The sequence below is a fragment of the Ambystoma mexicanum genome, chromosome 4p, assembly GCF_040938575.1.
Source record: "Ambystoma mexicanum isolate Mex_15411 chromosome 4p, UKY_AmexF1_1, whole genome shotgun sequence".
NCBI lineage: Eukaryota > Metazoa > Chordata > Amphibia > Caudata > Ambystomatidae > Ambystoma > Ambystoma mexicanum.
The window spans coordinates 843,136,498-843,151,079 of NC_090927.1; the positions used below are offsets into that span (position 1 = coordinate 843,136,498).

The window sequence follows — 14,582 nt, forward strand, 5'->3', positions numbered from 1 at the left end:
CTTGGAGTACAAAAAAAGCCTACAGCACCTGGTATTCCCAGGCGGTCTCCCATCCAGGTACTAACTAGGCCCGACACTGCTTAGCTTCTGAGATCAGATGAGATCGGGCGCATTTAGTGTGGTGTGGCCGTAGGCTCTGGGCCTAGTGAGTTTTGTACTTTTAAGCATCTAGTCGGCTAGACCTTGCAGTTTTGAAAGGCAATTGAGAAAGGGCTCACTTCCTGAACTTGGAGCACAAAAAAGCCTACAGCACCTGGTATTCCCAGGCGGTCTCCCATCCAGGTACTAACTAGGCCTAACACTGCTTAACTTCCGAGATCAGACGAGATCGGGTGCATTCAGTGTGGTGTGGCCGTAGGCTGTAGGAATGCTAAGAATATTACTCTTATGCATTTGCATTTAGTAAGCTAAGCCATGCAGCCACTTGCAACATGATACCACGCTCATCGCTCGATCAGGCTCGATCAGGCGAGATATATAAGACTGGTGGGCCCATTCAGGACTCCTATGTCTGGTAGGATAACTTTAATTCATCCATCCTGTGTCTGTTGCAGGGAGGTGGAGAGAACAATCAACACAATAATGGTTTTCTTTCATGCCTCTTGAAGGACTCAATATTCTCTGTACTGCATTACATGTGAAAGTCGATTTATTACCCATGAACACACTACCTGTATGCTAATTCTATGTAAAAAGGTAGCTCCAGCCCTCATGATGTTGTCCAACATTTCTGCTATAAAACAGGATACAATTATTTTGGAAACATACCAAATTTGAAAAATAATTGAGAAGTTGCGCAATTACTAATCATGGAGCACAAAAAAGCCTACAGCACCTGGTATTCCCAGGCAGTCTCCCATCCAGGTACTAACTAGGCCCGACATTGCTTAGCTTCCGAGATCAGACGAGATTGGGCGCATTCAGTGTGGTGTGGCCGTAGGCTCTGGTCCTAGTGAGTTTTGTACTTTTAAGCATCTAGTCGGCTAGACGTTGCAGTTTTGAAAGGCAATTGAGAAATGGCTCACTTCCTGAACTTGGAGTACAAAAAAGCCTACAGCACCTGGTATTCCCAGGCGGTCTCCCACCCAGGTACTAACTAGGTCCGACACTGCTTAGCTTCCGAGATCAGACGAGATCGGGCGCAGTCAGTGTGGTGTGGCCGTAGGCTCTGGGCCTAGTGAGTTTTGTACTTTTAAGCATCTAGTCAGCTAGACCTTGCAGTTTTGAAAGGCAATTGAGAAATGGCTCACTTCCTGAACTTGGAGCACAAAAAAGCCTACAGCACCTGGTATTCCCAGGAGGTCTCCCATCCAGGTACTAACTAGGCCCGACACTGCTTAGCTTCCGAGATGAGACGAGATCGGGCGCAATCAGTGTGGTGTGGCCGTAGGCTCTGGGCCTAGTGAGTTTTGTACTTTTAAGCATCTAGTCAGCTAGACCTTGCAGTTTTGAAAGGCAATTGAGAAATGGCTCACTTCCTGAACTTGGAGCACAAAAAAGCCTACAGCACCTGGTATTCCCAGGCGGTCTCCCATCCAGGTACTAACTAGGCCCGACACTGCTTAGCTTCCGAGATGAGACGAGATCGGGCGCAATCAGTGTGGTGTGGCCGTAGGCTCTGGGCCTAGTGAGTTTTGTACTTTTAAGCATCTAGTCAGCTAGACCTTGCAGTTTTGAAAGGCAATTGAGAAATGGCTCACTTCCTGAACTTGGAGCACAAAAAAGCCTACAGCACCTGGTATTCCCAGGCGGTCTCCCATCCAGGTACTAACGAGGCCCGACCCTGCTTAACTTCCGGGATCGGGCGCATTCAGTGTGGTGTGGCCGTAGGCTCTGGGCCTAGTGAGTTTTGTACTTTTAAGCATCTAGTCGGCTAGACCTTGCAGTTTTGAAAGGCAATTGAGAAATGGCTCACTTCCTGAACTTGGAGCACAAAAAAGCCTACAGCACCTGGTATTCCCAGGCGGTCTCCCATCCAGGTACTAACTAGGCCCAACACTGCTTAGCTTCCGAGATTAGACGAGATCGGGCGCAATCAGTGTGGTGTGGCCGTAGGCTCTGGGCCTAGTGAGTTTTGTACTTTTAAGCATCTAGTCAGCTAGACCTTGCAGTTTTGAAAGGCAATTGAGAAATGGCTCACTTCCTGAACTTGGAGCACAAAGAAGCCTACAGCACCTGGTATTCCCAGGCGGTCTCCCATCCAGGTACTAACGAGGCCCGACACTGCTTAGCTTCCAAGATCAGACGAGATCGGGCGCATTCAGTGTGGTGTGGCCGTAGGCTCTGGGCCTTGTGAGTTTTGTACTTTTAAGCATCTAGTCGGCTAGACCTTGCAGTTTTGAAAGGCAATTGAGAAATGGCTCACTTCCTGAACTTGAAGCACAAAAAAGCCTACAGCACCTGGTATTCCCAGGCGGTCTCCCATCCAGGTACTAACTAGGCCCGACACTGCTTAGCTTCTGAGACCAGACGAGATCGGGCGCATTCAGTGTGGTGTGGCCGTAGGCTCTGGGCCTAGTGAGTTTTGTACTTTTAAGCATCTAGTCGGCTAGACCTTGCAGTTTTAAAAGGCAATTGAGAAAGGGCTCACTTCCTGAACTTGGAGCACAAAAAAGCCTACAGCACCTGGTATTCCCAGGTAGTCTCCCATCCAGGTACTAACTAGGCCTAACACTGCTTAACTTCCGAGATCAGACGAGATCGGGTGCATTCAGTGTGGTGTGGCCGTAGGCTCTAGGAATGCTAAGAATATTACTCTTATGCATTTGCATTTAGTAAGCTAAGCCATGCAGCCACTTGCAACATGATACCACGCTCATCGCTCGATCAGGCGAGATATATAAGACTGGTGGGCCCATTCAGGACTCCTATGTCTGGTAGGATAACTTTAATTCATCCATCCTGTGTCTGTTGCAGGGAGGTGGAGAGAACAATCAACACAATAATGGTTTTCTTTCATGCCTCTTGAAGGACTCAATATTCTCTGTACTGCATTACATGTGAAAGTCGATTTATTACCCATGAACACACTACCTGTATGCTAATTCTATGTAAAAAGGTAGCTCCAGCCCTCATGATGTTGTCCAACATTTCTGCTATAAAACAGGATACAATTATTTTGGAAACATACCAAATTTGAAAAATAATTGAGAAGTTGCGCAATTACTAATCATGGAGCACAAAAAAGCCTACAGCACCTGGTATTCCCAGGCAGTCTCCCATCCAGGTACTAACTAGGCCCGACATTGCTTAGCTTCCGAGATCAGACGAGATTGGGCGCATTCCGTGTGTTGTGGCCGTAGGCTCTGGTCCTAGTGAGTTTTGTACTTTTAAGCATCTAGTCGGCTAGACGTTGCAGTTTTGAAAGGCAATTGAGAAATGGCTCACTTCCTGAACTTGGAGTACAAAAAAGCCTACAGCACCTGGTATTCCCAGGCGGTCTCCCACCCAGGTACTAACTAGGTCCGACACTGCTTAGCTTCCGAGATCAGACGAGATCGGGCGCAGTCAGTGTGGTGTGGCCGTAGGCTCTGGGCCTAGTGAGTTTTGTACTTTTAAGCATCTAGTCAGCTAGACCTTGCAGTTTTGAAAGGCAATTGAGAAATGGCTCACTTCCTGAACTTGGAGCACAAAAAAGCTTACAGCACCTGGTATTCCCAGGCGGTCTCCCATCCAGGTACTAACTAGGCCCGACACTGCTTAGCTTCCGAGATGAGAAAAGATCGGGCGCAATCAGTGTGGTGTGGCCGTAGGCTCTGGGCCTAGTGAGTTTTGTACTTTTAAGCATCTAGTCAGCTAGACCTTGCAGTTTTGAAAGGCAATTGAGAAATGGCTCACTTCCTGAACTTGGAGCACAAAAAAGCCTACAGCACCTGGTATTCCCAGGCGGTCTCCCATCCAGGTACTAACTAGGCCCGACACTGCTTAGCTTCCGAGATGAGACGAGATCGGGCGCAATCAGTGTGGTGTGGCCGGAGGCTCTGGGCCTAGTGAGTTTTGTACTTTTAAGCATCTAGTCAGCTAGACCTTGCAGTTTTGAAAGGCAATTGAGAAATGGCTCACTTCCTGAACTTGGAGCACAAAAAAGCCTACAGCACCTGGTATTCCCAGGCAGTCTCCCATCCAGGTACTAACTAGGCCTGACACTGCTTAACTTCCAAGATCAGACTAGATCGGGTGCATTCAGTGTGGTGTGGCCGTAGGCTCTAGGAATGCTAAGAATATTACTCTTATGCATTTGCATTTAGTAAGCTAAGCCATGCAGCCACTTGCAACATGATACCACACTCATCGCTCGATCAGGCGAGATATATAAGACTGGTGGGCCCATTCAGGACTCCTATGTCTGGTAGGATAACTTTAATTCATCCATCCTGTGTCTGTTGCAGGGAGGTGGAGAGAACAATCAACACAATAATGGTTTTCTTTCATGCCTCTTGAAGGACTCAATATTCTCTGTACTGCATTACATGTGAAAGTCGATTAATTACCCATGAACACACTACCTGTATGCTAATTCTATGTAAAAAGGTAGCTCCAGCCCTCATGATGTTGTCCAACATTTCCGCTATAAAACAGGATACAATTATTTTGGAAACATACCAAATTTGAAAAATAATTGAGAAGTTGCGCAATTACTAATCATGGAGCACAAAAAAGCCTACAGCACCTGGTATTCCCAGGCAGTCTCCCATCCAGGTACTAACTAGGCCCGACCCTGCTTAGCTTCCGAGATCGGGCGCATTCAGTGTGGTGTGGCCGTAGGCTCTGGGCCTAGTGAGTTTTGTACTTTTAAGCATCTAGTCGGCTAGACCTTGCAGTTTTGAAAGGCAATTGAGAAATGGCTCACTTCCTGAACTTGGAGCCCAAAAATGCCTACAGAACCTGGTATTCCCAGGCGGTCTCCCATCCAGGTACTAACTAGGCCCGACACTGCTTAGCTTCCGAGATCAGACGAGATCGGGCGCAATCAGTGTGGTGTGGCCGTAGGCTCTGGGCCTAGTGAGTTTTGTACTTTTAAGCATCTAGTCAGCTAGACCTTGCAGTTTTGAAAGGCAATTGAGAAATGGCTCACTTCCTGAACTTGGAGCACAAAAAAGCCTACAGCACCTGGTATTCCCAGGCGGTCTCCCATCCAGGTACTAACGAGGCCCGACCCTGCTTAGCTTCTGAGATCGGGCGCATTCAGTGTGGTGTGGCCGTAGGCTCTGGACCTAGTGATTTTTGTACTTTTAAGCATCTAGTCGGCTAGACCTTGCAGTTTTGAAAGGCAATTGAGAAATGGCTCACTTCCTGAACTTGGAGCACAAAAAAAGCCTACAGCACCTGGTATTCCCAGGCGGTCTCCCATCCAGGTACTAACTAGGCCCAACACTGCTTAGCTTCCAAGATCAGACAAGATCGGGCGCAATCAGTGTGGTGTGGCCGTAGGCTCTGGGCCTAGTGAGTTTTGTACTTTTAAGCATCTAGTCAGCTAGACCTTGCAGTTTTGAAAGGCAATTGAGAAATGGCTCACTTCCTGAACTTGGAGCACAAAAAAGCCTACAGCACCTGGTATTCCCACGCAGTCTCCCAACCAGATACTAACGAGGCCCGACACTGCTTAGCTTCAGAGATCAGACGAGATCGGGCGCATTCAGTGTGGTGTGGCCATAGGCTCTGGGCCTTGTGAGTTTTGTACTTTTAAGCATCTAGTCGGCTAGACCTTGCATTTTTGAAAGGCAATTGAGAAATGGCTCACTTCCTGAACTTGGAGTACAAAAAAAGCCTACAGCACCTGGTATTCCCAGGCGGTCTCCCATCCAGGTACTAACTAGGCCCGACACTGCTTAGCTTCTGAGATCAGATGAGATCGGGCGCATTTAGTGTGGTGTGGCCGTAGGCTCTGGGCCTAGTGAGTTTTGTACTTTTAAGCATCTAGTCGGCTAGACCTTGCAGTTTTGAAAGGCAATTGAGAAAGGGCTCACTTCCTGAACTTGGAGCACAAAAAAGCCTACAGCACCTGGTATTCCCAGGCGGTCTCCCATCCAGGTACTAACTAGGCCTAACACTGCTTAACTTCCGAGATCAGACGAGATCGGGTGCATTCAGTGTGGTGTGGCCGTAGGCTGTAGGAATGCTAAGAATATTACTCTTATGCATTTGCATTTAGTAAGCTAAGCCATGCAGCCACTTGCAACATGATACCACGCTCATCGCTCGATCAGGCTCGATCAGGCGAGATATATAAGACTGGTGGGCCCATTCAGGACTCCTATGTCTGGTAGGATAACTTTAATTCATCCATCCTGTGTCTGTTGCAGGGAGGTGGAGAGAACAATCAACACAATAATGGTTTTCTTTCATGCCTCTTGAAGGACTCAATATTCTCTGTACTGCATTACATGTGAAAGTCGATTTATTACCCATGAACACACTACCTGTATGCTAATTCTATGTAAAAAGGTAGCTCCAGCCCTCATGATGTTGTCCAACATTTCTGCTATAAAACAGGATACAATTATTTTGGAAACATACCAAATTTGAAAAATAATTGAGAAGTTGCGCAATTACTAATCATGGAGCACAAAAAAGCCTACAGCACCTGGTATTCCCAGGCAGTCTCCCATCCAGGTACTAACTAGGCCCGACATTGCTTAGCTTCCGAGATCAGACGAGATTGGGCGCATTCAGTGTGGTGTGGCCGTAGGCTCTGGTCCTAGTGAGTTTTGTACTTTTAAGCATCTAGTCGGCTAGACGTTGCAGTTTTGAAAGGCAATTGAGAAATGGCTCACTTCCTGAACTTGGAGTACAAAAAAGCCTACAGCACCTGGTATTCCCAGGCGGTCTCCCACCCAGGTACTAACTAGGTCTGACACTCACTTAGCTTCCGAGATCAGACGAGATCGGGCGCAGTCAGTGTGGTGTGGCCGTAGGCTCTGGGCCTAGTGAGTTTTGTACTTTTAAGCATCTAGTCAGCTAGACCTTGCAGTTTTGAAAGGCAATTGAGAAATGGCTCACTTCCTGAACTTGGAGCACAAAAAAGCCTACAGCACCTGGTATTCCCAGGAGGTCTCCCATCCAGGTACTAACTAGGCCCGACACTGCTTAGCTTCCGAGATGAGACGAGATCGGGCGCAATCAGTGTGGTGTGGCCGTAGGCTCTGGGCCTAGTGAGTTTTGTACTTTTAAGCATCTAGTCAGCTAGACCTTGCAGTTTTGAAAGGCAATTGAGAAATGGCTCACTTCCTGAACTTGGAGCACAAAAAAGCCTACAGCACCTGGTATTCCCAGGCGGTCTCCCATCCAGGTACTAACTAGGCCCGACACTGCTTAGCTTCCGAGATGAGACGAGATCGGGCGCAATCAGTGTGGTGTGGCCGTAGGCTCTGGGCCTAGTGAGTTTTGTACTTTTAAGCATCTAGTCAGCTAGACCTTGCAGTTTTGAAAGGCAATTGAGAAATGGCTCACTTCCTGAACTTGGAGCACAAAAAAGCCTACAGCACCTGGTATTCCCAGGCGGTCTCCCATCCAGGTACTAACGAGGCCCGACCCTGCTTAACTTCCGGGATCGGGCGCATTCAGTGTGGTGTGGCCGTAGGCTCTGGGCCTAGTGAGTTTTGTACTTTTAAGCATCTAGTCGGCTAGACCTTGCAGTTTTGAAAGGCAATTGAGAAATGGCTCACTTCCTGAACTTGGAGCACAAAAAAGCCTACAGCACCTGGTATTCCCAGGCGGTCTCCCATCCAGGTACTAACTAGGCCCAACACTGCTTAGCTTCCGAGATTAGACGAGATCGGGCGCAATCAGTGTGGTGTGGCCGTAGGCTCTGGGCCTAGTGAGTTTTGTACTTTTAAGCATCTAGTCAGCTAGACCTTGCAGTTTTGAAAGGCAATTGAGAAATGGCTCACTTCCTGAACTTGGAGCACAAAGAAGCCTACAGCACCTGGTATTCCCAGGCGGTCTCCCATCCAGGTACTAACGAGGCCCGACACTGCTTAGCTTCCAAGATCAGACGAGATCGGGCGCATTCAGTGTGGTGTGGCCGTAGGCTCTGGGCCTTGTGAGTTTTGTACTTTTAAGCATCTAGTCGGCTAGACCTTGCAGTTTTGAAAGGCAATTGAGAAATGGCTCACTTCCTGAACTTGAAGCACAAAAAAGCCTACAGCACCTGGTATTCCCAGGTAGTCTCCCATCCAGGTACTAACTAGGCCTAACACTGCTTAACTTCCGAGATCAGACGAGATCGGGTGCATTCAGTGTGGTGTGGCCGTAGGCTCTAGGAATGCTAAGAATATTACTCTTATGCATTTGCATTTAGTAAGCTAAGCCATGCAGCCACTTGCAACATGATACCACGCTCATCGCTCGATCAGGCGAGATATATAAGACTGGTGGGCCCATTCAGGACTCCTATGTCTGGTAGGATAACTTTAATTCATCCATCCTGTGTCTGTTGCAGGGAGGTGGAGAGAACAATCAACACAATAATGGTTTTCTTTCATGCCTCTTGAAGGACTCAATATTCTCTGTACTGCATTACATGTGAAAGTCGATTTATTACCCATGAACACACTACCTGTATGCTAATTCTATGTAAAAAGGTAGCTCCAGCCCTCATGATGTTGTCCAACATTTCTGCTATAAAACAGGATACAATTATTTTGGAAACATACCAAATTTGAAAAATAATTGAGAAGTTGCGCAATTACTAATCATGGAGCACAAAAAAGCCTACAGCACCTGGTATTCCCAGGCAGTCTCCCATCCAGGTACTAACTAGGCCCGACATTGCTTAGCTTCCGAGATCAGACGAGATTGGGCGCATTCCGTGTGTTGTGGCCGTAGGCTCTGGTCCTAGTGAGTTTTGTACTTTTAAGCATCTAGTCGGCTAGACGTTGCAGTTTTGAAAGGCAATTGAGAAATGGCTCACTTCCTGAACTTGGAGTACAAAAAAGCCTACAGCACCTGGTATTCCCAGGCGGTCTCCCACCCAGGTACTAACTAGGTCCGACACTGCTTAGCTTCCGAGATCAGACGAGATCGGGCGCAGTCAGTGTGGTGTGGCCGTAGGCTCTGGGCCTAGTGAGTTTTGTACTTTTAAGCATCTAGTCAGCTAGACCTTGCAGTTTTGAAAGGCAATTGAGAAATGGCTCACTTCCTGAACTTGGAGCACAAAAAAGCTTACAGCACCTGGTATTCCCAGGCGGTCTCCCATCCAGGTACTAACTAGGCCCGACACTGCTTAGCTTCCGAGATGAGAAAAGATCGGGCGCAATCAGTGTGGTGTGGCCGTAGGCTCTGGGCCTAGTGAGTTTTGTACTTTTAAGCATCTAGTCAGCTAGACCTTGCAGTTTTGAAAGGCAATTGAGAAATGGCTCACTTCCTGAACTTGGAGCACAAAAAAGCCTACAGCACCTGGTATTCCCAGGCGGTCTCCCATCCAGGTACTAACTAGGCCCGACACTGCTTAGCTTCCGAGATGAGACGAGATCGGGCGCAATCAGTGTGGTGTGGCCGGAGGCTCTGGGCCTAGTGAGTTTTGTACTTTTAAGCATCTAGTCAGCTAGACCTTGCAGTTTTGAAAGGCAATTGAGAAATGGCTCACTTCCTGAACTTGGAGCACAAAAAAGCCTACAGCACCTGGTATTCCCAGGCGGTCTCCCATCCAGGTACTAACGAGGCCCGACCCTGCTTAGCTTCCGAGATCGGGCGCATTCAGTGTGGTGTGGCCGTAGGCTCTGGGCTTAGTGAGTTTTGTACTTTTAAGCATCTAGTCGGCTAGACCTTGCAGTTTTGAAAGGCAATTGAGAAATGGCTCACTTCCTGAACTTGGAGCACAAAAAAGCCTACAGCACCTGGTATTCCCAGGCGGTCTCCCATCCAGGTACTAACTAGGCCCGACACTGCTTAGCTTCTGAGATTAGACGAGATCGGGTGCAATCAGTGTGGTGTGGCCGTAGGCTCTGGGCCTAGTGAGTTTTGTACTTTTAAGCATCTAGTCAGCTAGACCTTGCAGTTTTGAAAGGCAATTGAGAAATGGCTCACTTCCTGAACTTGGAGCACAAAAAAGCCTACAGCACCTGGTATTCCCAGGCGGTCTCCCATCCAGGTACTAACGAGGCCCGACACTGCTTAGCTTCCAAGATCAGACGAGATCGGGCGCATTCAGTGTGGTGTGGCCGTAGGCTCTGGGCCTTGTGAGTTTTGTACTTTTAAGCATCTAGTCGGCTAGACCTTGCAGTTTTGAAAGGCAATTGAGAAATGGCTCACTTCCTGAACTTGGAGCACAAAAAAGCCTACAGCACCTGGTATTCCCAGGCGGTCTCCCATCCAGGTACTAACTAGGCCCGACACTGCTTAGCTTCTGAGATCAGACGAGATCTGGCGCATTCAGTGTGGTGTGGCCGTAGGCTCTGGGCCTAGTGAGTTTTGTACTTTTAAGCATCTAGTCGGCTAGACCTTGCAGTTTTAAAAGGCAATTGAGAAAGGGCTCACTTCCTGAACTTGGAGCACAAAAAAGCCTACAGCACCTGGTATTCCCAGGCGGTCTCCCATCCAGGTACTAACTAGGCCTGACACTGCTTAACTTCCGAGATCAGATCAGATCGGGTGCATTCAGTGTGGTGTGGCCGTAGGCTCTAGGAATGCTAAGAATATTACTCTTATGCATTTGCATTTAGTAAGCTAAGCCATGCAGCCACTTGCAACATGATACCATGCTCATCGCTCGATCAGGCGAGATATATAAGACTGGTGGGCCCATTCAGGACTCCTATGTCTGGTAGGATAACTTTAATTCATCCATCCTGTGTCTGTTGCAGGGAGGTGGAGAGAACAATCAACACAATAATGGTTTTCTTTCATGCCTCTTGAAGGACTCAATATTCTCTGTACTGCATTACATGTGAAAGTGGATTTATTACCCATGAACACACTACCTGTATGCTAATTCTATGTAAAAAGGTAGCTCCAGCCCTCATGATGTTGTCCAACATTTCTGCTATAAAACAGGATACAATTATTTTGGAAACATACCAAATTTGAAAAATAATTGAGAAGTTGCGCAATTACTAATCATGGAGCACAAAAAAGCCTACAGCACCTGGTATTCCCAGGCGGTCTCCCATCCAGGTACTAACTAGGCCCGACACTGCTTAGCTTCCGAGATGAGACGAGATCGGGCGCAATCAGTGTGGTGTGGCCGTAGGCTCTGGGCCTAGTGAGTTTTGTACTTTTAAGCATCTAGTCGGCTAGACCTTGCAGTTTTGAAAGGCAATTGAGAAATGACTCACTTCCTGAACTTGGAGCACAAAAAAGCCTACAGCACCTGGTATTCCCAGGCGGTCTCCCATCCAGGTACTAACGAGGCCCGACACTGCTTAGCTTCCGAGATCAGACGAGATCGGGCGCATTCAGTGTGGTGTGGCCGTAGGCTCTGGGCCTTGTGAGTTTTGTACTTTTAAGCATCTAGTCGGCTAGACCTTGCAGTTTTGAAAGGCAATTGAGAAATGGCTCACTTCCTGAACTTGGAGCACAAAAAAGCCTACAGCACCTGGTATTCCCACGCGGTCTCCCATCCAGGTACTAACGAGGCCCGACACTGCTTAGCTTCCGAGATCAGACGAGATCGGGCGCATTCAGTGTGGTGTGGCCGTAGGCTCTGGGCCTTGTGAGTTTTGTACTTTTAAGCATCTAGTCGGCTAGACCTTGCAGTTTTGAAAGGCAATTGAGAAATGGCTCACTTCCTGAACTTGGAGTACAAAAAAAGCCTACAGCACCTGGTATTCCCAGGCGGTCTCCCATCCAGGTACTAACTAGGCCCGACACTGCTTAGCTTCTGAGATCAGATGAGATCGGGCGCATTTAGTGTGGTGTGGCCGTAGTCTCTGGGCCTAGTGAGTTTTGTACTTTTAAGCATCTAGTCGGCTAGACCTTGCAGTTTTGAAAGGCAATTGAGAAAGGGCTCACTTCCTGAACTTGGAGCACAAAAAAGCCTACAGCACCTGGTATTCCCAGGCGGTCTCCCATCCAGGTACTAACTAGGCCTAACACTGCTTAACTTCCGAGATCAGACGAGATCGGGTGCATTCAGTGTGGTGTGGCCGTAGGCTCTAGGAATGCTAAGAATATTACTCTTATGCATTTGCATTTAGTAAGTTAAGCCATGCAGCCACTTGCAACATGATACCACGCTCATCGCTCGACCAGGCGAGATATATAAGACTGGTGGGCCCATTCAGGACTCCTATGTCTGGTAGGATAACTTTAATTCATCCATCCTGTGTCTGTTGCAGGGAGGTGGAGAGAACAATCAACACAATAATGGTTTTCTTTCATGCCTCTTGAAGGACTCAATATTCTCTGTACTGCATTACATGTGAAAGTCGATTAATTACCCATGAACACACTACCTATATGCTAATTCTATGTAAAAAGGTAGCTCCAGCCCTCATGATGTTGTCCAACATTTCCGCTATAAAAAAGGATACAATTATTTTGGAAACATACCAAATTTGAAAAATAATTGAGAAGTTGCGCAATTACTAATCATGGAGCACAAAAAAGCCTACAGCACCTGGTATTCCCAGGCAGCCTCCCATCCAGGTACTAACTAGGCCCGACCCTGCTTAGCTTCCGAGATCAGACGAAATCGGGCACAATCAGTGTGGTGTGGCCGTAGGCTCTGGGCCTAGTGAGTTTTGTACTTTTAAGCATCTAGTCAGCTAGACCTTGCAGTTTTGAAAGGCAATTGAGAAATGGCTCACTTCCTGAACTTGGAGCACAAAAAAGCCTACAGCACCTGGTATTCCCAGGCGGTCTCCCATCCAGGTACTAACGAGGCCTGACCCTGCTTAGCTTCTGAGATCGGGCGCATTCAGTGTGGTGTGGCCATAGGCTCTGGGCCTTGTGAGTTTTGTACTTTTAAGCATCTAGTCGGCTAGACCTTGCAGTTTTGAAAGGCAATTGAGAAAGGGCTCACTTCCTGAACTTGGAGCACAAAAAAGCCTACAGCACCTGGTATTCCCAGGCGGTCTCCCATCCAGGTACTAACTAGGCCTAACACTGCTTAACTTCCGAGATCAGACGAGAACGGGTGCATTCAGTGTGGTGTGGCCGTAGGCTCTAGGAATGCTAAGAATATTACTCTTATGCATTTGCATTTAGTAAGCTAAGCCATGCAGCCACTTGCAACATGATACCACGCTCATCGCTCGATCAGGCTCGATATATAAGACTGGTGGGCCCATTCAGGACTCCTATGTCTGGTAGGATAACTTTAATTCATCCATCCTGTGTCTGTTGCAGGGAGGTGGAGAGAACAATCAACACAATAATGGTTTTCTTTCATGCCTCTTGAAGGACTCAATATTCTCTGTACTGCATTACATGTGAAAGTCGATTTATTACCCATGAACACACTACCTGTATGCTAATTCTATGTAAAAAGGTAGCTCCAGCCCTCATGATGTTGTCCAACATTTCTGCTATAAAACAGGATACAATTATTTTGGAAACATACCAAATTTGAAAAATAATTGAGAAGTTGCGCAATTACTAATCATGGAGCACAAAAAAGCCTACAGCACCTGGTATTCCCAGGCAGTCTCCCATCCAGGTACTAACTAGGCCCGACATTGCTTAGTTTCCGAGATCAGACAAGATTGGGCGCATTCAGTGTGGTGTGGCCGTAGGCTCTGGTCCTAGTGAGTTTTGTACTTTTAAGCATCTAGTCGGCTAGACGTTGCAGTTTTGAAAGGCAATTGAGAAATGGCTCACTTCCTGAACTTGGAGTACAAAAAAGCCTACAGCACCTGGTATTCCCAGGCGGTCTCCCACCCAGGTACTAACTAGGTCCAACACTGCTTATCTTCCGAGATCAGACGCAGTCAGTGTGGTGTGGCCGTAGGCTCTGGGCCTAGTGAGTTTTGTACTTTTAAGCATCTAGTCAGCTAGACCTTGCAGTTTTGAAAGGCAATTGAGAAATGGCTCACTTCCTGAACTTGGAGCACAAAAAAGCCTACAGCACCTGGTATTCCCAGGCGGTCTCCCATCCAGGTACTAACTAGGCCCGACACTGCTTAGCTTCCGAGATGAGACGAGATCGGGCGCAATCAGTGTGGTGTGGCCGTAGGCTCTGGGCCTAGTGAGTTTTGTACTTTTAAGCATCTAGTCAGCTAGACCTTGCAGTTTTGAAAGGCAATTGAGAAATGGCTCACTTCCTGAACTTGGAGCACAAAAAAGCCTACAGCACCTGGTATTCCCAGGCGGTCTCCCATCCAGGTACTAACTAGGCCCGACACTGCTTAGCTTCCGAGATGAGACGAGATCGGGCGCAATCAGTGTGGTGTGGCCGTAGGCTCTGGGCCTAGTGAGTTTTGTACTTTTAAGCATCTAGTCAGCTAGACCTTGCAGTTTTGAAAGGCAATTGAGAAATGGCTCACTTCCTGAACTTGGAGTACAAAAAAGCCTACAGCACCTGGTATTCCCAGGCGGTCTCCCACCCAGGTACTAACTAGGTCCGACACTGCTTAGCTTCCGAGATCAGACGAGATCGGGCGCAGTCAGTGTGGTGTGGCCGCAGGCTCTGGGCCTAGTGAGTT

The 14,582-nt window shown here is 47.8% G+C and overlaps 35 non-coding genes and 18 pseudogenes across 35 annotated transcripts; all 53 read right to left on the reverse strand.

The window, feature by feature from the left end:
- Positions 1-16: 16 nt before the first annotated feature.
- On the reverse strand, positions 17-135 carry LOC138465208 (5S ribosomal RNA). The gene has a single exon (XR_011267783.1). It is a non-coding gene; the product is annotated as a 5S ribosomal RNA (ribosomal RNA).
- A 106-nt stretch (positions 136-241) lies between these two features.
- Positions 242-360, reverse strand: LOC138457788 (5S ribosomal RNA). The gene has a single exon (XR_011262302.1). It is a non-coding gene; the product is annotated as a 5S ribosomal RNA (ribosomal RNA).
- Positions 361-823: 463 nt separating this feature from the next.
- Positions 824-942, reverse strand: LOC138455262 (5S ribosomal RNA). Its single transcript, XR_011261901.1, has one exon. It is a non-coding gene; the product is annotated as a 5S ribosomal RNA (ribosomal RNA).
- Positions 943-1,048: 106 nt separating this feature from the next.
- On the reverse strand, positions 1,049-1,167 carry LOC138463479 (5S ribosomal RNA). Its single transcript, XR_011266065.1, has one exon. It is a non-coding gene; the product is annotated as a 5S ribosomal RNA (ribosomal RNA).
- Positions 1,168-1,273: 106 nt separating this feature from the next.
- On the reverse strand, positions 1,274-1,392 carry LOC138454589 (5S ribosomal RNA). The gene has a single exon (XR_011261259.1). It is a non-coding gene; the product is annotated as a 5S ribosomal RNA (ribosomal RNA).
- Positions 1,393-1,498: 106 nt separating this feature from the next.
- On the reverse strand, positions 1,499-1,617 carry LOC138454778 (5S ribosomal RNA). Its single transcript, XR_011261440.1, has one exon. It is a non-coding gene; the product is annotated as a 5S ribosomal RNA (ribosomal RNA).
- A 106-nt stretch (positions 1,618-1,723) lies between these two features.
- Positions 1,724-1,832, reverse strand: LOC138458126 (5S ribosomal RNA; annotated as a pseudogene).
- Positions 1,833-1,938: 106 nt separating this feature from the next.
- On the reverse strand, positions 1,939-2,057 carry LOC138463895 (5S ribosomal RNA). Its single transcript, XR_011266480.1, has one exon. It is a non-coding gene; the product is annotated as a 5S ribosomal RNA (ribosomal RNA).
- A 106-nt stretch (positions 2,058-2,163) lies between these two features.
- On the reverse strand, positions 2,164-2,282 carry LOC138464796 (5S ribosomal RNA). Its single transcript, XR_011267372.1, has one exon. It is a non-coding gene; the product is annotated as a 5S ribosomal RNA (ribosomal RNA).
- A 106-nt stretch (positions 2,283-2,388) lies between these two features.
- Positions 2,389-2,507, reverse strand: LOC138453905 (5S ribosomal RNA). Its single transcript, XR_011260606.1, has one exon. It is a non-coding gene; the product is annotated as a 5S ribosomal RNA (ribosomal RNA).
- Positions 2,508-2,613: 106 nt separating this feature from the next.
- LOC138462747 (5S ribosomal RNA) lies at positions 2,614-2,732 on the reverse strand. The gene has a single exon (XR_011265341.1). It is a non-coding gene; the product is annotated as a 5S ribosomal RNA (ribosomal RNA).
- Positions 2,733-3,185: 453 nt separating this feature from the next.
- On the reverse strand, positions 3,186-3,304 carry LOC138456501 (5S ribosomal RNA; annotated as a pseudogene).
- A 106-nt stretch (positions 3,305-3,410) lies between these two features.
- LOC138463480 (5S ribosomal RNA) lies at positions 3,411-3,529 on the reverse strand. Its single transcript, XR_011266066.1, has one exon. It is a non-coding gene; the product is annotated as a 5S ribosomal RNA (ribosomal RNA).
- A 106-nt stretch (positions 3,530-3,635) lies between these two features.
- Positions 3,636-3,754, reverse strand: LOC138456073 (5S ribosomal RNA; annotated as a pseudogene).
- A 106-nt stretch (positions 3,755-3,860) lies between these two features.
- On the reverse strand, positions 3,861-3,979 carry LOC138455675 (5S ribosomal RNA; annotated as a pseudogene).
- Positions 3,980-4,085: 106 nt separating this feature from the next.
- Positions 4,086-4,204, reverse strand: LOC138455430 (5S ribosomal RNA; annotated as a pseudogene).
- A 453-nt stretch (positions 4,205-4,657) lies between these two features.
- LOC138456609 (5S ribosomal RNA) lies at positions 4,658-4,766 on the reverse strand (annotated as a pseudogene).
- Positions 4,767-4,872: 106 nt separating this feature from the next.
- Positions 4,873-4,991, reverse strand: LOC138465184 (5S ribosomal RNA). Its single transcript, XR_011267758.1, has one exon. It is a non-coding gene; the product is annotated as a 5S ribosomal RNA (ribosomal RNA).
- A 106-nt stretch (positions 4,992-5,097) lies between these two features.
- Positions 5,098-5,206, reverse strand: LOC138458303 (5S ribosomal RNA; annotated as a pseudogene).
- Positions 5,207-5,313: 107 nt separating this feature from the next.
- Positions 5,314-5,432, reverse strand: LOC138454068 (5S ribosomal RNA). The gene has a single exon (XR_011260761.1). It is a non-coding gene; the product is annotated as a 5S ribosomal RNA (ribosomal RNA).
- Positions 5,433-5,538: 106 nt separating this feature from the next.
- LOC138456014 (5S ribosomal RNA) lies at positions 5,539-5,657 on the reverse strand (annotated as a pseudogene).
- A 107-nt stretch (positions 5,658-5,764) lies between these two features.
- On the reverse strand, positions 5,765-5,883 carry LOC138465209 (5S ribosomal RNA). Its single transcript, XR_011267784.1, has one exon. It is a non-coding gene; the product is annotated as a 5S ribosomal RNA (ribosomal RNA).
- Positions 5,884-5,989: 106 nt separating this feature from the next.
- Positions 5,990-6,108, reverse strand: LOC138457800 (5S ribosomal RNA). Its single transcript, XR_011262304.1, has one exon. It is a non-coding gene; the product is annotated as a 5S ribosomal RNA (ribosomal RNA).
- Positions 6,109-6,571: 463 nt separating this feature from the next.
- Positions 6,572-6,690, reverse strand: LOC138455263 (5S ribosomal RNA). Its single transcript, XR_011261902.1, has one exon. It is a non-coding gene; the product is annotated as a 5S ribosomal RNA (ribosomal RNA).
- A 106-nt stretch (positions 6,691-6,796) lies between these two features.
- Positions 6,797-6,916, reverse strand: LOC138456332 (5S ribosomal RNA; annotated as a pseudogene).
- Positions 6,917-7,022: 106 nt separating this feature from the next.
- On the reverse strand, positions 7,023-7,141 carry LOC138454590 (5S ribosomal RNA). Its single transcript, XR_011261260.1, has one exon. It is a non-coding gene; the product is annotated as a 5S ribosomal RNA (ribosomal RNA).
- Positions 7,142-7,247: 106 nt separating this feature from the next.
- On the reverse strand, positions 7,248-7,366 carry LOC138454780 (5S ribosomal RNA). The gene has a single exon (XR_011261441.1). It is a non-coding gene; the product is annotated as a 5S ribosomal RNA (ribosomal RNA).
- Positions 7,367-7,472: 106 nt separating this feature from the next.
- On the reverse strand, positions 7,473-7,581 carry LOC138458127 (5S ribosomal RNA; annotated as a pseudogene).
- Positions 7,582-7,687: 106 nt separating this feature from the next.
- LOC138463896 (5S ribosomal RNA) lies at positions 7,688-7,806 on the reverse strand. The gene has a single exon (XR_011266481.1). It is a non-coding gene; the product is annotated as a 5S ribosomal RNA (ribosomal RNA).
- A 106-nt stretch (positions 7,807-7,912) lies between these two features.
- On the reverse strand, positions 7,913-8,031 carry LOC138464797 (5S ribosomal RNA). Its single transcript, XR_011267373.1, has one exon. It is a non-coding gene; the product is annotated as a 5S ribosomal RNA (ribosomal RNA).
- Positions 8,032-8,137: 106 nt separating this feature from the next.
- Positions 8,138-8,256, reverse strand: LOC138462750 (5S ribosomal RNA). The gene has a single exon (XR_011265343.1). It is a non-coding gene; the product is annotated as a 5S ribosomal RNA (ribosomal RNA).
- A 453-nt stretch (positions 8,257-8,709) lies between these two features.
- On the reverse strand, positions 8,710-8,828 carry LOC138456502 (5S ribosomal RNA; annotated as a pseudogene).
- A 106-nt stretch (positions 8,829-8,934) lies between these two features.
- On the reverse strand, positions 8,935-9,053 carry LOC138463481 (5S ribosomal RNA). The gene has a single exon (XR_011266067.1). It is a non-coding gene; the product is annotated as a 5S ribosomal RNA (ribosomal RNA).
- Positions 9,054-9,159: 106 nt separating this feature from the next.
- On the reverse strand, positions 9,160-9,278 carry LOC138456074 (5S ribosomal RNA; annotated as a pseudogene).
- A 106-nt stretch (positions 9,279-9,384) lies between these two features.
- On the reverse strand, positions 9,385-9,503 carry LOC138455676 (5S ribosomal RNA; annotated as a pseudogene).
- Positions 9,504-9,609: 106 nt separating this feature from the next.
- LOC138456512 (5S ribosomal RNA) lies at positions 9,610-9,718 on the reverse strand (annotated as a pseudogene).
- A 106-nt stretch (positions 9,719-9,824) lies between these two features.
- LOC138454640 (5S ribosomal RNA) lies at positions 9,825-9,943 on the reverse strand. The gene has a single exon (XR_011261308.1). It is a non-coding gene; the product is annotated as a 5S ribosomal RNA (ribosomal RNA).
- Positions 9,944-10,049: 106 nt separating this feature from the next.
- On the reverse strand, positions 10,050-10,168 carry LOC138464798 (5S ribosomal RNA). Its single transcript, XR_011267374.1, has one exon. It is a non-coding gene; the product is annotated as a 5S ribosomal RNA (ribosomal RNA).
- Positions 10,169-10,274: 106 nt separating this feature from the next.
- Positions 10,275-10,393, reverse strand: LOC138463221 (5S ribosomal RNA). Its single transcript, XR_011265808.1, has one exon. It is a non-coding gene; the product is annotated as a 5S ribosomal RNA (ribosomal RNA).
- A 106-nt stretch (positions 10,394-10,499) lies between these two features.
- On the reverse strand, positions 10,500-10,618 carry LOC138463871 (5S ribosomal RNA). Its single transcript, XR_011266456.1, has one exon. It is a non-coding gene; the product is annotated as a 5S ribosomal RNA (ribosomal RNA).
- Positions 10,619-11,071: 453 nt separating this feature from the next.
- Positions 11,072-11,190, reverse strand: LOC138454781 (5S ribosomal RNA). Its single transcript, XR_011261442.1, has one exon. It is a non-coding gene; the product is annotated as a 5S ribosomal RNA (ribosomal RNA).
- Positions 11,191-11,296: 106 nt separating this feature from the next.
- LOC138461920 (5S ribosomal RNA) lies at positions 11,297-11,415 on the reverse strand. The gene has a single exon (XR_011264526.1). It is a non-coding gene; the product is annotated as a 5S ribosomal RNA (ribosomal RNA).
- A 106-nt stretch (positions 11,416-11,521) lies between these two features.
- LOC138462719 (5S ribosomal RNA) lies at positions 11,522-11,640 on the reverse strand. The gene has a single exon (XR_011265313.1). It is a non-coding gene; the product is annotated as a 5S ribosomal RNA (ribosomal RNA).
- A 107-nt stretch (positions 11,641-11,747) lies between these two features.
- LOC138454853 (5S ribosomal RNA) lies at positions 11,748-11,866 on the reverse strand. The gene has a single exon (XR_011261510.1). It is a non-coding gene; the product is annotated as a 5S ribosomal RNA (ribosomal RNA).
- Positions 11,867-11,972: 106 nt separating this feature from the next.
- On the reverse strand, positions 11,973-12,091 carry LOC138457812 (5S ribosomal RNA). The gene has a single exon (XR_011262306.1). It is a non-coding gene; the product is annotated as a 5S ribosomal RNA (ribosomal RNA).
- A 453-nt stretch (positions 12,092-12,544) lies between these two features.
- Positions 12,545-12,663, reverse strand: LOC138455763 (5S ribosomal RNA; annotated as a pseudogene).
- Positions 12,664-12,769: 106 nt separating this feature from the next.
- On the reverse strand, positions 12,770-12,878 carry LOC138459651 (5S ribosomal RNA; annotated as a pseudogene).
- A 106-nt stretch (positions 12,879-12,984) lies between these two features.
- Positions 12,985-13,103, reverse strand: LOC138464270 (5S ribosomal RNA). The gene has a single exon (XR_011266851.1). It is a non-coding gene; the product is annotated as a 5S ribosomal RNA (ribosomal RNA).
- A 453-nt stretch (positions 13,104-13,556) lies between these two features.
- Positions 13,557-13,675, reverse strand: LOC138456368 (5S ribosomal RNA; annotated as a pseudogene).
- A 106-nt stretch (positions 13,676-13,781) lies between these two features.
- LOC138458949 (5S ribosomal RNA) lies at positions 13,782-13,890 on the reverse strand (annotated as a pseudogene).
- A 106-nt stretch (positions 13,891-13,996) lies between these two features.
- Positions 13,997-14,115, reverse strand: LOC138454782 (5S ribosomal RNA). Its single transcript, XR_011261443.1, has one exon. It is a non-coding gene; the product is annotated as a 5S ribosomal RNA (ribosomal RNA).
- Positions 14,116-14,221: 106 nt separating this feature from the next.
- LOC138454784 (5S ribosomal RNA) lies at positions 14,222-14,340 on the reverse strand. Its single transcript, XR_011261445.1, has one exon. It is a non-coding gene; the product is annotated as a 5S ribosomal RNA (ribosomal RNA).
- Positions 14,341-14,446: 106 nt separating this feature from the next.
- LOC138465130 (5S ribosomal RNA) lies at positions 14,447-14,565 on the reverse strand. The gene has a single exon (XR_011267704.1). It is a non-coding gene; the product is annotated as a 5S ribosomal RNA (ribosomal RNA).
- Positions 14,566-14,582: the final 17 nt, after the last annotated feature.